The following is a 14,542-nucleotide window of genomic DNA, read 5'->3' as shown; positions in this document are numbered from 1 at the left end:
AACGGAGGCGCAGGCGCCTTGCGAGTTGGCATGGCTGCAGCCGCGGCGTAGGTGAGAGGAGCAGCCACAAGATTAGGCTCGCGAGCAGCTGGTAAGGCCTCGGCGACCTCTCCTTGAATGACGTCACGTAGAGACGATGGTAAAGTTGTGGTAGCTTCTGGTGTGAAAGGCACCAAGGAAAGCTGTCGTGCAACTTCTTCGCGGACAAATGCTTTTATTTCGGCTATTAGTGACGCGTGGTCATGACCACTGATCACACTAGACAGCGATGCCAAATCGTGCGCTGGAGGACGTCTTGTCAGAGCTCGCTGCTTCCGCAATTCATCGTAGCTTTGGCAGAGGCTAATTACGTCGTTAACAGTGGTCGGGCTTTTCGCCAAGAGCATTTGAAAAGCGTCGTCGTCAATCCCTTTGAGGATGTGCTTACATTTTTCAGCTTCCGTCATTTCGGCGTTCACGCGTCTGCACAAATCGACGACGTCCTCTATGTAACTTGTGAATGTTTCACCCGTTTCTTGTGCGCGTGTGCGTAAACGTTGCTCGGCACGAAGTTTTCGGACGGCAGGTCGATCGAAGACTGCTACAATCGACGTTTTAAATTGCGGCCACGTTCGGACGTCTGCCTGGTGGTTTCTAAGCCAAAGGCTGGCTACACCCGCGAGATAGAACGAAACGCGTGTCAACTTGTCCGCGTCCGTCCATCTGTTTAAAGCGCTCACCCGTTCGAAAGTCGAGAGCCACTCTTCAACGTCGTTGTCATCTGTTCCACTGAAGATTGGAGGCTCCCGCTGAGGAACACTGCCTGGACAGGTGGCCGGAAGAGATGGAAGCGTCTGCTGATCGGCGTCCGGCATAGCAGAAGGTAGCCGTCGAGAACGGAGTTCCAGGATGGTAGCGGGAAGGTGTAAGGGACGGTACCCGGCACGTCTCCACCAATTATAAAGGAGATTTATTAAGCAGAAAGGTTTGTGCTTGGAAGGCTTGGAAGGCGATGCACCAGCCGCAATTTCCGAGCTCGAGCCGCTGCTGCACACTCGATGCTGCTGCCTCTGCGCCGGAGTACTTCCTCTTCTTTACAATATGATTATGAGAGACGCCGTAGTGGAGGGCTCCGGAAATTTTGACCACCTGGGGTTCTTTAACGTGCGCCCAAATCTGAGCACATGGGCCTACAACATTTCCGCCTCCATCGGAAATGCAGCCGCCGCAGCCGGGATTTGAACCCACGACCTGCGGGTCAGCAGCCAAGTACCTTAGCCACTAGACCACCGCGGCGGGGGTATTCCCAAAGTTTCTTTTGCAATGTACGCGTTTCAAATGAACAATCCTGCTCAACGCTATACTGTGTACCTTTGAAGTTCTTAGCTTCCTTTAGGATGGCCTCTTTTTTTTTATGAGATGAAAAGTTCACAATAATTGGTTCACAATAATATGTTCACAATAATATGACACCTTTATTGCGTTTATTTCACTTATATTCATGGTTGTTTATTTTGTCTTCATATGGTTGTTTATTTAGTCTTCAAACAAAAGCCGCCCAATCATAGTTAGATTTGCTCGCTTTAAGACTAAAGATAAAGTTCTGTCATGTGCCTATAAACTGAAGGGCTCCAATTACCGAATATCTGAAGACTTCTCCCCCAACACACTACATGCAAGGAAACATCTCGCTGAATTCGGAAGAGCTCAACGGCAATCGTTCAGACTTCGACATGACAAGTTAATTGTTGGTTTCAATACTTATACGTACGACCACAACGCACAAAAGGTTGTACAGCGCCCTTTAAACGCTTAAGCCCCAGCCATGCCACTCCGCGAAGAAAGTCTTTTTCGTTTTTATATACCAACATAAGAAGCATCCTTTCTAAAGCCGACACTCTTCAAAGTAATTAATACAACGGAGTCCGATTTGTTCGCGATTACAGAGACATGGCTTAACCCTTCTATTACCGACACTGAGTTGCTACAGCATTTTCCAGATTTTCATGTGGTTCGACGTGATCGTACTAATAAACGGGGTGGAGGCATACTAATAGGTAGCCATAAAGATCTTCAGTGTAGCAAAATTAAGACATCATCGTGCTTAGAAATCATGTTTGTTCTTTGTAATGCTTGTTATCCCCCCACAATCATCGGTGTTTGCTATCGTCCCCCTGGTAGTGACGCCCTTTTTGTATCTGAATTCCACGGGGCTATTCGCTCCTTAACTGAATCTTATCGAAATTTCCCGATACTGCTTTTCGGCGACTTCAATTTCCCAGCAATACCTTGGACTAACCTAGCATGTGTTACTTCCAAAGACAGTATAGAGAGCGATTTCGTCAATTCATGTCTAACGTTTGGACTTACGCAATTAGTCGATGAACCTACGCGTGACAGCGATAACTCCCTTCATATTCTTGACCTTGTTCTTACTTCTGAGCCTGAAAGAGTGTCCCAGATGAAGTTCCTACCAGGACTCAGTGACCACTTAGTAATCCATGCGTCCTATTCTTGTAAACTACACCATTCAACAAAAACAGCAAAAAATATAACACTGTAAGATAAAGGCAATTATTCCGCTATAAACTCAGATCTCTATTGTCATTCACTGCTTTCTGTCTTATCGACTTTTCAAAGCGTTCGGTCGAAGCTAATTGGCTGCTATTCAAAAACAAAATGTTAGATCTATTCACTAAGCATGTGCCCACGATGACCGTAACCGAGAAAAAGTCATCCCCGTGGTTTAACATCACACTAAAACGCCTAAATAACAAAAAAAATTACTCTTTTGATCAGCAAAGCAGTCCAATAGCGCATGTGCATGGAACAGGTACTACGCTGCAAAAAAAAAGGATTAGATAAACTTGCTAACAAAGGACAAACATTCCCCGCTCTGTTAAGCAACAACCCCAAAAAATTCTGGCGCACAATTAACCCCAGTACCTTCCAACCTTTAGTACTGCACAACGATCAAAATCATCCAATTCCCGATTACGAGGCCGCCGAACAACTTAACAGCTTTTTTCTTCCGTGTTTACCATTGAACATGTCGATAACTTGCTTTCATTTCTTAATCTCAACCATAGTGAGATGCCGAACATCACATTCTGCTCAAACGGCATCGCAAAACTAATCGACTCACTGAAACTCGCATCTTCATGCGGCATCGATGCTATCAATGCGAATATGCTCAAAAACACGAAGTCAATTGCTAGTACATTACTCTGTCATATTTTTCAGCAGTCGCTATCATCAGGAGTGGTGCTGGAAGATTGGAGAGTGGGCAAGATTGTTCCAGTGCCCAAAAAAGGTCCTTCATCTCTTTGGAGCAGTTATCGCCCCATTTCCCTAATGGAGCATGTTATTTACTCTAACATCGTCAAGTTCTTAGTCAGCAATAACTATTTTCATTCCAGTCAGCACGGCTTTCGCTCAGGATTTTCATGTGACACACAACTAGCTTTATTTTATCATGATATCAGTTCCAGCCTCGACATAAATATACCTGTTGACACCCTCTTCTTAGACTTTGAAAAAGCATTCGACAAAGTTCCGCATCAACGGCTACTACTAAAGCTTTCTCGTCTAAACATTAATACAAAGGTATTTAATTGGATTAGCAGTTTCCTTACCAATCGCCAAGAATTTGTGCATGCTAACTCCGTCTCATCTAGCCGTTCCTCTGTAATCTCTGGTGTGCCGCAAGGTACAGTGCTCGGACCATTACTTTTTCTCATTTTTCTCTTTTTCTCATCAATGACCTTCCATCAAACATCTCTTGAAGCATTCGCCTCTTTGCAGACGACTGCGTCGTATACCGTCCCATAGCAAACAGAGCTGACACTACTACACTTCAAAACGACCTCAATCTAATTGTATCCTGGTGTGATAAGTGGTTAATGTCTTTAAACATAAAGAAAACTTCATTGGCATCTTTTCATCGCAGGCCCCACCACCAGTCAGCAGAATACACCATTTCCGGCACTGCAGTCTCACCCGCTGAATCATACAAATATCTTGGTGTCACATTTTCAAGTAACATTTCCTGGTCAGCCCGTGTGATTAACATAGCCAACTCTGCGAATCGCACTCTGGGTTTTCTGCGTAGACACTTAAGACTTGCGCCCCCATCAGTTAAACTAATATCGTATGTCACACTTGTTCGTCCAAAATTAGAGTATGCATGTTCTGTCTGGGATCCCCACCAATCTCACTTATCCAACATTCTCGAATCGATTCAAAACCGTGCTGCGTGTTTTATCTATTCTGAATATACCTATCATTCCAGTGTTTCCAAACTTGAAACTCGTGCTCACCTTTCTAATCTAGAATTACGACGTCACATATCTCGACTATGCCTTTTTCACAAATTTTATCATGCCCCCATCGAAGGTTCAGCCGTCCTGCCAATCCATTGCTCATCAAGCCGCACGAACCATTCAAGCGCATTGTATCCTCCACCAGCCCAAAGCACCGCACATTTTCGCTCCTTTTTTGTCAGAACCGCACGGGACTTGAATCGTCTGCCTACAACTACCGTGCACCACTCCGACCCGCATTAATTCAAGATTGCCCTCGAATCACTTTTTTTTATTCTGTATTTATTACCCATCCCTCATGTAATACCCCAGCTGGGGTCTTTGAGGTATTCAAAATAAATAAATAAATAAATAAATATCTTTTCCCAACCAGACGGGTTTCCATTCAACTCTTGACACTTATTTGGTGAGTTGTTCGGTGGTGATTTCAAGGGGTAGGCAGCTGCACATATTGCGCATTTTTTATGCCTTTCCATTTTCTTGCGCCAAATCGCTCTAAAAGCATAAAAATCACGAAAATTGCGCGGAACTGCTTCAAAACAACCTCGAAAGCTGGAATGTTGATAGCAAACTCTGCTTCATGGGGGGAAAGGCCGATTTGACTAATAAGTTGCGCCCAAGCGTGTTTTTTTTTTTCTACTTTGCACCTTTCTGGCATGGTACGAAGGCTCCTATGGTGCCGCCATAAACTCCACTAAACTGTTGTAAATATGCGTGACCCTGCAAAAATGTGTTGCCGTGCGTTGAGTGTGCTGCTTCTATACTAGCTAGGCGGTAGGTTCTGGTGCCACTGTCGCAGCAAAAACCACTGAGTCAAGTGGCAAGCATAGCGGGGCTGACTCTCGCGCTCGTTGTTTTGTGTAGCGCGTTCCTTGGTTGCTGCGGTTTTCGTGTCGACGATGCTGCCTGTGGTCACCTATGCATGTGCGTTTGCCGTGAGCGAGTATCCGTAAATGTGGTGTCATTTTCCTGCATGTGACGCATCTCCTGGATGCTCTGGCACATGCACATGGGCTCTCAAAATGGGTTCCGTGAGCGACAGAACGCCTGCAACCTGTTCCCGGTTTATGCTCTTTAGGTGCTAATTTTAGACAAGCGAGTTCTCATTGCATTTGCATCTAGAAAAGCCACCATACGCGAAATCCACACATCAGTATCTGCAGGTAGCCTAAGTCAAACTTGGTTATTTGCGAAGCCGTGGTGGTGTAGGGCACATTCAAATCATTTCAAACGATATTAAAAGGCATCTCGGCACTTTATTCATGACTAATGACGTGACTGCGGTCACTTAACGCAGTTTTCGTGATTTGCTACTGCTCCATGTTGTAATCAAAACTCGCAACAAGTGCTTTAAGAAACCTCGCTGCATGCCGGTTCTGGGCTACACGAGCTTTTAGACTTAGCTTTATGTTTGATCGGTATTTGGGTTGGTGGCCGTTCCGCAGTCTGACTGGTGTACTTTGTTTTCTTTTGTTTCTTTTTTCATTGCGGTAGCAATTATATGGACAGTCTTGGCTGGTTTTTACCGTTGTTAAAGCTGCTGTCATGCACTGTATATGTATACATATTTATATATAGGAAAACTCAAGAAAGGAAAAATTCGGCAGATCCTATGTACCTGGGAATCAACGTTATGCGGAGCGTGCAGCAGGAAGGTGACTGTGTTGCAATTTTTTGTTGAGCGACACATCGTGAAATTTACGCTAAATATACATACAAATGTTGCACATTCAGACATATATTTAAGAGTTGCAGATGTTCATATAACCAGTTGTTTGCACTTGTGCAACAATGCCAACTGGAACATGCGTACTAGCAACGCCAGCAGCTGATATGAAGTGCTGATGCTCGCGAGGATGCTGGCCCTGGACACTGCTACATAAATAAACTTCAGCGCATGGCAACTAACCACAATTGACGTAAACCTGACTTGAAGAATGTATCAAAGGAGTACATATTTAATGTTGATAAAATTGGGTAGGAAGCACTGCAACCACTATTGACGTTTCACAAAGATTAGCATCTATTTCAAAAGTACTTCCGAGACATGGCATACCTCTGGGGTAAAATGCTTCATTGCCACGCAGAATGCTTGGGTTCGATTCCAGCTGCAACACCGACGTTTATTCTTGCATTAGTCGGGTTGACACTACCGAAGTCGAGTATTTCATAACGCTCGTGCGTTAAAATTTCCCATGTGTGTTCTCGTCATTCCTGGGTAGATACTAAGTGTCAATCACTTGTGACTCATACCTGCATACCAGCGGCATATACTTCCCATGGGTATGTGCCACTGTCTGGTGGGAAGTCTTAGATGACATACGCAATGGGATTGCGATATTATTCATGTCTTGACCAGTGCGTCATATATGTCAAACTATCTTACGCTCCTATGCTAACTTTGGTTCACACTGAGTTAAAGGGGTGACCACGAAAACACCGAGACGTAAGTGGCTAAATAGATGGACTCAAAGTCGCCGAAGTTCGCCAGGAAATGCTTCACATTTAAAAAAGCCGCTCGCGCTTGGCACCCAGCTCGTCGCGATGCGCCAAAGCACGCTGATCTCCCACGCGTACTTTCCCCATGCATGGGGGCGGGGAGATTAGATGCTAGTGTGCTCGCGCTTATCCTTCGGTGGGGAGAATCGTGGGCCTTGGTCTTTCATCGTAATGACTGCGTTAATTGCCTCGGCCACTAAGGTCAACTTCGCTCGCTGAGTAGGCCCCGTTTACGAAAAGAGCACGCTTTTCAGACACAGTGAAGTAACAACTGGGACACTCGTTAGTTGGCACTTATATCTGCACTTGTAATTGCATTTCGTGTGTCATTTTTGTTTAAACAGCACGTTAATCATCTAGTTGTAAACATTGTAAGTTAGCTCTCGTGCTATGTTTGTTGTTTTCGTGCGTCCTTTGTGCATGAACAGCATGTTGGACGTTTCGATCTGCTAGTAGTTCTCAGCGTTACATTCCAAGTTATTGCTCTCGCATTTATTGCTTCGCCCTTCTGGCAAAACTGTGACTTTTTTTTTTGCAATAACACCGGCCACTGCACATTCGGTGGTGGACATGAATTTTTTACCTGCGTGGCACGGTGCGAGCGCATCAAGGCCTGACCACAGGTACAGGTTGCAGCCCGTCAGTGCGTGGCTCTGACACGGCGTTGTGCCCTCTTCTTATGGAGAGAGAGAGAGGACTGCAGCTTCATGTAGCCACGGGCTCCTCTCTTCACAGAGAGAGGGGGCACATGTACGTGCTTTTTAATAGGGTGCGAGGCCCCATGAAAAGACACGCGCTGACGTGCTGCGATAGGTACGGGGGATTGGGCCTTTATGCAAGTCGCAATGGGGGCAGAAATCGCAAGTTGATGCATTATTGGAAGTTCTACATCGTCGATGATGATTTATGATATTAAATAGAACAGGCCAGCGTGGAGAGGCGTTATCAGTACCATTAGGTTATCACTCTTAGTGCCATACGTATGCGATTTACGCGATAGATGGTGCCACGAGGTTTATTGGCTCCCGCCCTGCACTCTTAAAGGTGGCCCCGCACGGAGTGGATGTGAACGGCGATGCCGCTTGCTTTTGTTGTTTGTTAAAAGCTTGCAGTACAATTGACGCTATCATGTCAGGCTTTTCTTTTAGTGAGGGCCCACTTTTACGTGACTATGGTAAGTGTGCAATCACAATTTCTTAAATTTTTTTAGTTCTTTTTTTAATGTTTCCATGAAACCTAATTTTCAAAAAAAAACTTTTTTTTTAAATATTCTTTCACAAGTTTGTTACGAGGTCTGGATAGGTCTGGTAGTTTGTGAAAAGGCAGTGCAGTTCATACCTGGCGATAATCTGTTAAAAAACTTCCTTCAAAATCTGTTTCAATAATATGTGTATTTTTAGCCAATTAAAATATGCATTAATTCCCTCACATTGCTAGAAATTTGTATTTTCAAGCTCCCAGGACGACATCTTAAATGTTGCTTACTGCTCTGAAGCAAGGTTCTTGTGCTCCAAAATTGAAATTTTGCTGCTCTAAAAACTTCTCCTGATTCAGACTCGGCTGTCTCACCCCTGGATTTCTCCCAAGGTATCGGAGCGAGATAGGGATAAGCCAGACAGAAAACGGGCTAATTCGATTCTTCGGGCTCAAGCGCTTATGTTGTTGATCCAATCCAAGTTGTCCAGCGATTGTTTTTGTATCCATTGTGACAACAGAATGGGGCTTCCACCTGTTTCAAGCCTGTTCTGTGGCTATTTTCAGCTCTTGACTGTCAGACTAGCCTCGACCAATCCTGTTCTACTCCCGCTCATCCTCACATTTCCTCCCCTCCTCGGTTCTGTGGCGGAATGCTTACAAAATAGCTCCCGTGCATTGAAGTAGAGTTCCACATCTAGCGAGATCTATTTCAAGCTCTTTCTATTCTTTTGAATCCCGAAGCACTTCATCGTTGGCCTCAGAAGCTGAAACATTGTATGCTGCATGGTGAACTTGAATCTGCAGCTTCTGTGCAACTACAGTTGGCCACCATTCATGCTGTGCCAAAATGCCCTAAAAGTTTCTCAGTTGCGCTAACTTCAGCAAGAAACGGAGGCCACATTGGCCACCTGCACTTCAGGCATCATCAACCCATCTAGTCCAGGTGCACAAACCCTAACACGCACGCAAGCATGGTTAGATTCTAGCCATGGTGTAAGATATATAGTCTTTTAGGTGAGGACATTCGTGAGTCTCGATTAACCAGATTGAGCAACAACACTATGCACCCGATTCACCTGCTCACCACCCTCTCTTCTAGCACTTTCCTGCTCTTGCCGGTCACCTAGCTTTCGCGTGTGCTTTGCGGTCATGGGGTAGAAAACCCCTCATGCAGTGCCTCATGACAGAAATCATACGAAGTAATTTTTTGTTCAATTGTGTAGATATCTGTGGGGCAGCGCCTTGCATTCCTCTTCTGTAAAAGATACGGTGTTTTGAGATAGCGTGTCGCCATTCGCGGCGCTATGAAGGGCAATCAATGGGTAATCACCCATTGTGATCACATTAGCCAGTACTTGGGCAACCAATTCCAAGTACTCGGTGATGTGATCATGTGATGGTACTTTCACTAGTCATTAGGACATGCCTGTGCCACTTTTTCTCAGAAAAGTACTGGCTTGATTTTGATGAACTTTGTTTCATCCTAGTTGTATAAGTGGTGTATAACAACTTTTTATAACATCATGTTTATGGGCAATCCTACAAGCGGCTTTAAAGGCAGCTTGGATATATAAAACACATTAAGCCTTGTATGTGTCAGAGAGACAACATTGTTTTGGTAATCCGTTGCTGCAAAGTGATGATACATCAGGTTGATGTCGATGACAGCTATGGGCTACCATGGAATGGACCATGTGCAGTATGACACCCCTGGCCAAAGGCCGCCAGCATACTACCGGGTATAGTTACAGCGGATGACACAATATATTACAGTGGGTGTTAAAACGAAATATATTCCTCAGCCCTTGTCCTACTGGCATCTTAAAGGTGCTATTCACCACCCTTCATCACTTTTCTGTTATTTATCACATAAAAAGTGTAATGTTTGAAATGTTCAACTTTGCAGTGGAAAGTGAGTAGAGAATTTCTCCATCTGCCTTCCGTCTTTTGTGGTGAATGCCCCCAACACTGGTTGTTGAAGGTGGTGGTTATTGTAGTGCCTGTGGCGTAGCCAAGGGCTGGCACACCGGGCCAGTGCCCATGTCCAGAAAAAAAATTTCTGGCTATGTGCCTGCCTGTGGAAGTACAAAACTGAAGCTGCCTGCAGTTTTTGTAGGCATCATCAGGTTTTGTTGGATAATTTGGAACATCAGGTTTTGTTGTTTTCGTCAAGCACGAAAACTGTCATATAAAGTATTATTACCATGGCTTCTCCAGCTTCCTTTAGTGAGCCTGAAAAACCACCGCAGTCGAGCGAAAAAGTTGATCTGTTTCAGCAACACTGGTCCGCCGGAGTTGTGAAACTAACTGTAGTGGTTTTACCCATGCCAAATGTGTTACTAAAATGAACATCAGGTGTGCTTCACAAGAGAACAGGTCTTTGTTTTTCAGTTATGTTTAGGTGTTCGGCCGTGCATATGCGATATAAGAACTGGCATTGATGTCTTGGTGAAGTGGAATGTGATGGCAAAATCCTCAGTGTAGAACCTTGCTGAATACTGGTGTGCACTTTATGCATGAGGACAAGATGACGTTGTACTTACGGTCATGGTTCAGAAATTCCCTGGTGTCCTTCGTCCTGCTAATCACTGAAAACAATTTCTTTTGTTCTTATGAGTGGCGCCAGACGCAGTGCTCTCATTGCTCCATCGCAGGTAGACAGGTACGCGAATGCACCACCGGCAGTGCCACGAGGTACCTATTTGAAGGTGTAAGAAAAAGAAAAGCGAAAACTACTTTCTGTTGACCCCTAAAGCTGCCTCAAGTACGTGAAATCTAATTTCAAGATATACATGCTTGTTTTCAAGCAAAGTAAGTCTACCTGCAATAATTTCTTTTCCTGCCAGTACATTGAATCACATCGCTGCTGGGTGGTGCTAGTGGAAATTCTTTGTCAACTTTCAACATCAAATAAAATCACAATTGAAGAACAATGGCGATTTGGGCTAGTTGTTTTGAATTCATGGTAATAAGGGCTGCAGCGCGAGCATGCATGTGCTAGAAGAAACAGACGAAAGTCGAGGCACGGAAGGCAAAGAGGACAACACGAGCGCTGTACCAACTGAATTTTATTATTCGCAGCACACATGATAATATATACAACAGGCAACCTTTTAACAGCAAACGTGAGCAACGTGACATATTCTGGGGATTGGTCTGATAAAAAGAAGGTACAAAAATGGCTAACCCTTATCTAACCCTACACGAGCGCTGCAAGGGCTAACCCTTGCAGCGCTCGTGTTGTCCTCTTTGCCTTCCATGCCTCGACTTTCGTCTGTTTCTTCTAGCACATTCGTGCTCGCGCTGCAGCCCTTATTACCATGAAAATCACAATTCTTTTGCATGAGACAAAAGCGTGCTTGTTGCCGGTGATTTGATGAACGATCTTCTCATACTTACTTAAATCAGAAAAAACATTTTCCGAGTGGTAGGTAATAAGCTTTATTAAGGATCCAACGAGGAATTACTGGCCCGGGCTAGGCCTCCAGGAGCTGTCGTCCGTGGAGCATCGTGCGATGTCCTCGGCGATAGCCCTGGTTCATTGGACAGCCCAGATTTGGTCCACTGCACGTGGGCTGAGAAGGGTGGCTCGCCACTGCTGAGCCAGTCGTCCTGGGGTACAATCACGCTCGTCCGAGTAGTGGTGGCGAACACCGCACTCGCACTCCCAAAGTATATGCGCCATGTCGGCTGTCTCGTGCCCGTACCATGGACAGCCGGGTGACATGTGGAGCAGGTGTCTGGGATTCTCAAATGTGTCCGCATGCAGATGCCTCAGATTAGACGCCTGAGACCTCTCTAGCTGTATGTGGGGTGGTGGGTAACGTCGTCAGGTTTTTCTATAATGGTCTAGGATCTCGTGGAAGGTAACCATAATGTCCTTGCAGTCCTGTAAGGCCTCGGGGTCTGTTATCGTCGTTGCAGGGGTATTATGTCCTCCGACCTCGGGTGCCTCGTCAACGTCGATGTGTCACACATTGGCGGCCCTTTCGTCTGCGTGGCGGCAGGTTAGCAGTGTCCCGACAAAGTGGGCGCACTCGTTGTGGTTCGACGAGAGGTCAGATTTTTGGTCGCTGCCAAGCTTTCCCACGTGCGCGGGGAACCACTTGAGAAACAGACTTGAAATCTTCAGCTCTGGCGTTTAGCATGTGCGCCGTCTCGACAGAGACCCATCCCTTCGTAAAGTTTCGAACCGCCGTCTTGGCGTCACTCACGATAATTGTGTCGTCATTTTCACTGTGAATTATTGTGACAGCTATGGCCATTTCTTCTGCCGCCTCAGATGATGAGAGCCTTGCAGATCCCGTCACCAGACTTCGTTTCCTCGTGTCGACCACCGCTATGGAGAAGGCAGGTGTCGATTGGCGTCGTTGTTGCTCTTGTTCGTTCTGCTGTTGTTCTCGGTTAGGCCGGGGGTATCTAGCACTGTCGACAAAAAGGACACCCTCTCGGCTGCCGTGCTCTTTGAAGATCGCCTCCGCTCTGCATCTGCGCTTTTCGGCATCGTGCACTGGGCATATTCTCTGTGAGTATAGCATTTTTGACCACTGGCAATAGCACGTCCTTCAGTCTCCGCATCATGTGGTAACAAATCCCAAGGGAGTCGAGGATGGTTCTTCCAGTCTTGGTGCCCTGCAGTCTTTCGAGCTGCGTGATCCTTAGGGCCTCGATGATTTCGGCGAGGCTGTTGTGCGCGCCTAGCTCAAAGAGCCTGCAGTTGGCCGTGTAGTGAGGTATGCCTAACGCAGTTTTTTGAGCCCTGCGGATGATCATGTCCAGCTTGTTGCTTTCGTTTCTATTCCAGTTGATGTAAGCAGCAACGTATGTGATGTGGCTGAAAGCATACGCCTGTACAGTCAAATCTCAATAATTCGAACTCGAAAGGCCCTGAAAATCTGTTCGAAATAAAAGAAGTTCGAATTAATGAAAGCTAAATAAACAGAGGGCTCTTCATGCAGTGGCGCATGTGCATTGAGCTGACACATGAGGGGCAAGTTTCAGAAGGCTTACATTTATTCACAAATCACAGGACATCCGTCATTAATTGAAGTAATCGGGGATGTGCGTCTGCACGCATTTGCCTTGCAGTCAATCTATTACGTACGCAGCTTGCAAAGCATTTCTACTTCGGCTTCAGCATTTTTCTGGCAAGAGAAGTTGTGTGTGGAAATGTCCAGTGCCGACACTCTCTTAAGACGACGACAACGACTGCGTAGCAGAGCCGCAGCATGGCCAGCACGTGACGAGAAAGGAGGGGCGTCTCCACGCGGAGAGAGGCAGATCGGCATTTGAGATAAAACCAACGCTCCACGGCAGCTTTCTTTCTTTTTTTTTTGCTCTTTTCGTGCGAGTCGTTGAAAGGAGAAGGGTTACGCGTGTGGAGATAGGTTTGCACAAGGCTTACCTACTAAGCGCAACCGTGTAGGGGTGCGACATTCTCCACTGCCGCTGCATGCAAAAACATTGCGACCGGGTTCGTCGATTTCTCTTGCACGGCGCAGAAACCACGCAAGAGGCAGGATAACAACAACAGCGGGTTTATTAACTCAAGACACAGCACAGTGCGATACTCAGGGGCTTGAAGGCCGTTCAGGGAACTCCGCAAGACCGAGCAAGTACGTTTGCCTAGGGCGCGACGACTCTCGCACAAGGGCCGAAGTCGAACGTATGAATGAAAAGCCGCCTGCCAAGCAGCGCGTCAACCTCTCGAGGAGGCCTGAGAGCATCTGCCGCGACGAGTGAATCGTCGGGCGCAATATAGCTCGTAGGAGAGGAGGATGTCACGCGCGGCCCAAAGGGAAATGGCGCTGCGTTGTGACGTAGGCCCGCGCACCGCAGCGTGCCCGGACATGCCAGCGCGGGACGGAGCCTAGGCATGACTCACCCAGACCAAGAGGCGCCCTGGCAGCCATCTTGGCGAATGCCGGTGATTATACGCGCCCGGGCTACACAATCGGCGCGCGCGGCAGCTGGGGAACGAGGCGCCTGGTAGGGGGGTGCTCTCGATTCCCACACGTGGCACCAGTGCGTGAGACCCCCCCCTCCCCCTCAAGGCCCAGATCCGTGCTCCAGCAAGGGCTGCAGAAGATAGTGCCTTTTTCCTTTTCTTCAACCACACATTCATTCAACCCCGCGACAGCGTTCTTTTTTCCTCTCTCTCTTCGCGTGCAGCATTGGAAGGAGAAGGGTCTTTATTTGGCGGGAACGGAAAAGGGAGAAGTGTGACACAGGAGCATCGCAGAACGGCATTTGAGAGAGAGCAAACATTCCACCGCAGCCTTTTCTTTCTTTTTCCTTTCCTTCGCGCGCAGCGTTGAGGCACCGCGGGATTGGGAGGGGTGCTGAGAGCATTTTCGGAGCGCGGTATCTTCGAATTAATCATCGCAAGTGCTTGCGCGTTCGAATTACCGTGCGTTTTCGCCCATTAAAATAAACATAGCTTTGAGGGGACATCATTGTGAGTTCGAATTAACCAGAAGTTCGAATTAACCAGAAGTTCGAATTAAGCGTGTTCGAATTAATGAGATTCTACTGTATTAGTCTCG

The 14,542-nt window shown here is 46.5% G+C and overlaps 1 protein-coding gene across 8 annotated transcripts in view; it reads left to right on the top strand.

Moving 5' to 3' along the window:
- Window positions 1-14,542, top strand: part of LOC119181217 (DNA excision repair protein ERCC-6) — a 794,400-nt gene that overhangs the window by 64,644 nt on the left and 715,214 nt on the right. The window lies entirely within an intron of this gene.

This window comes from Rhipicephalus microplus, unplaced genomic scaffold (genome assembly GCF_043290135.1).
Source record: "Rhipicephalus microplus isolate Deutch F79 unplaced genomic scaffold, USDA_Rmic scaffold_14, whole genome shotgun sequence".
Taxonomy (NCBI): Eukaryota; Metazoa; Arthropoda; class Arachnida; order Ixodida; family Ixodidae; genus Rhipicephalus; species Rhipicephalus microplus.
Note: the sequence above shows the minus strand (reverse complement) of the source record. Positions and strands in the feature narration are given on the sequence as shown.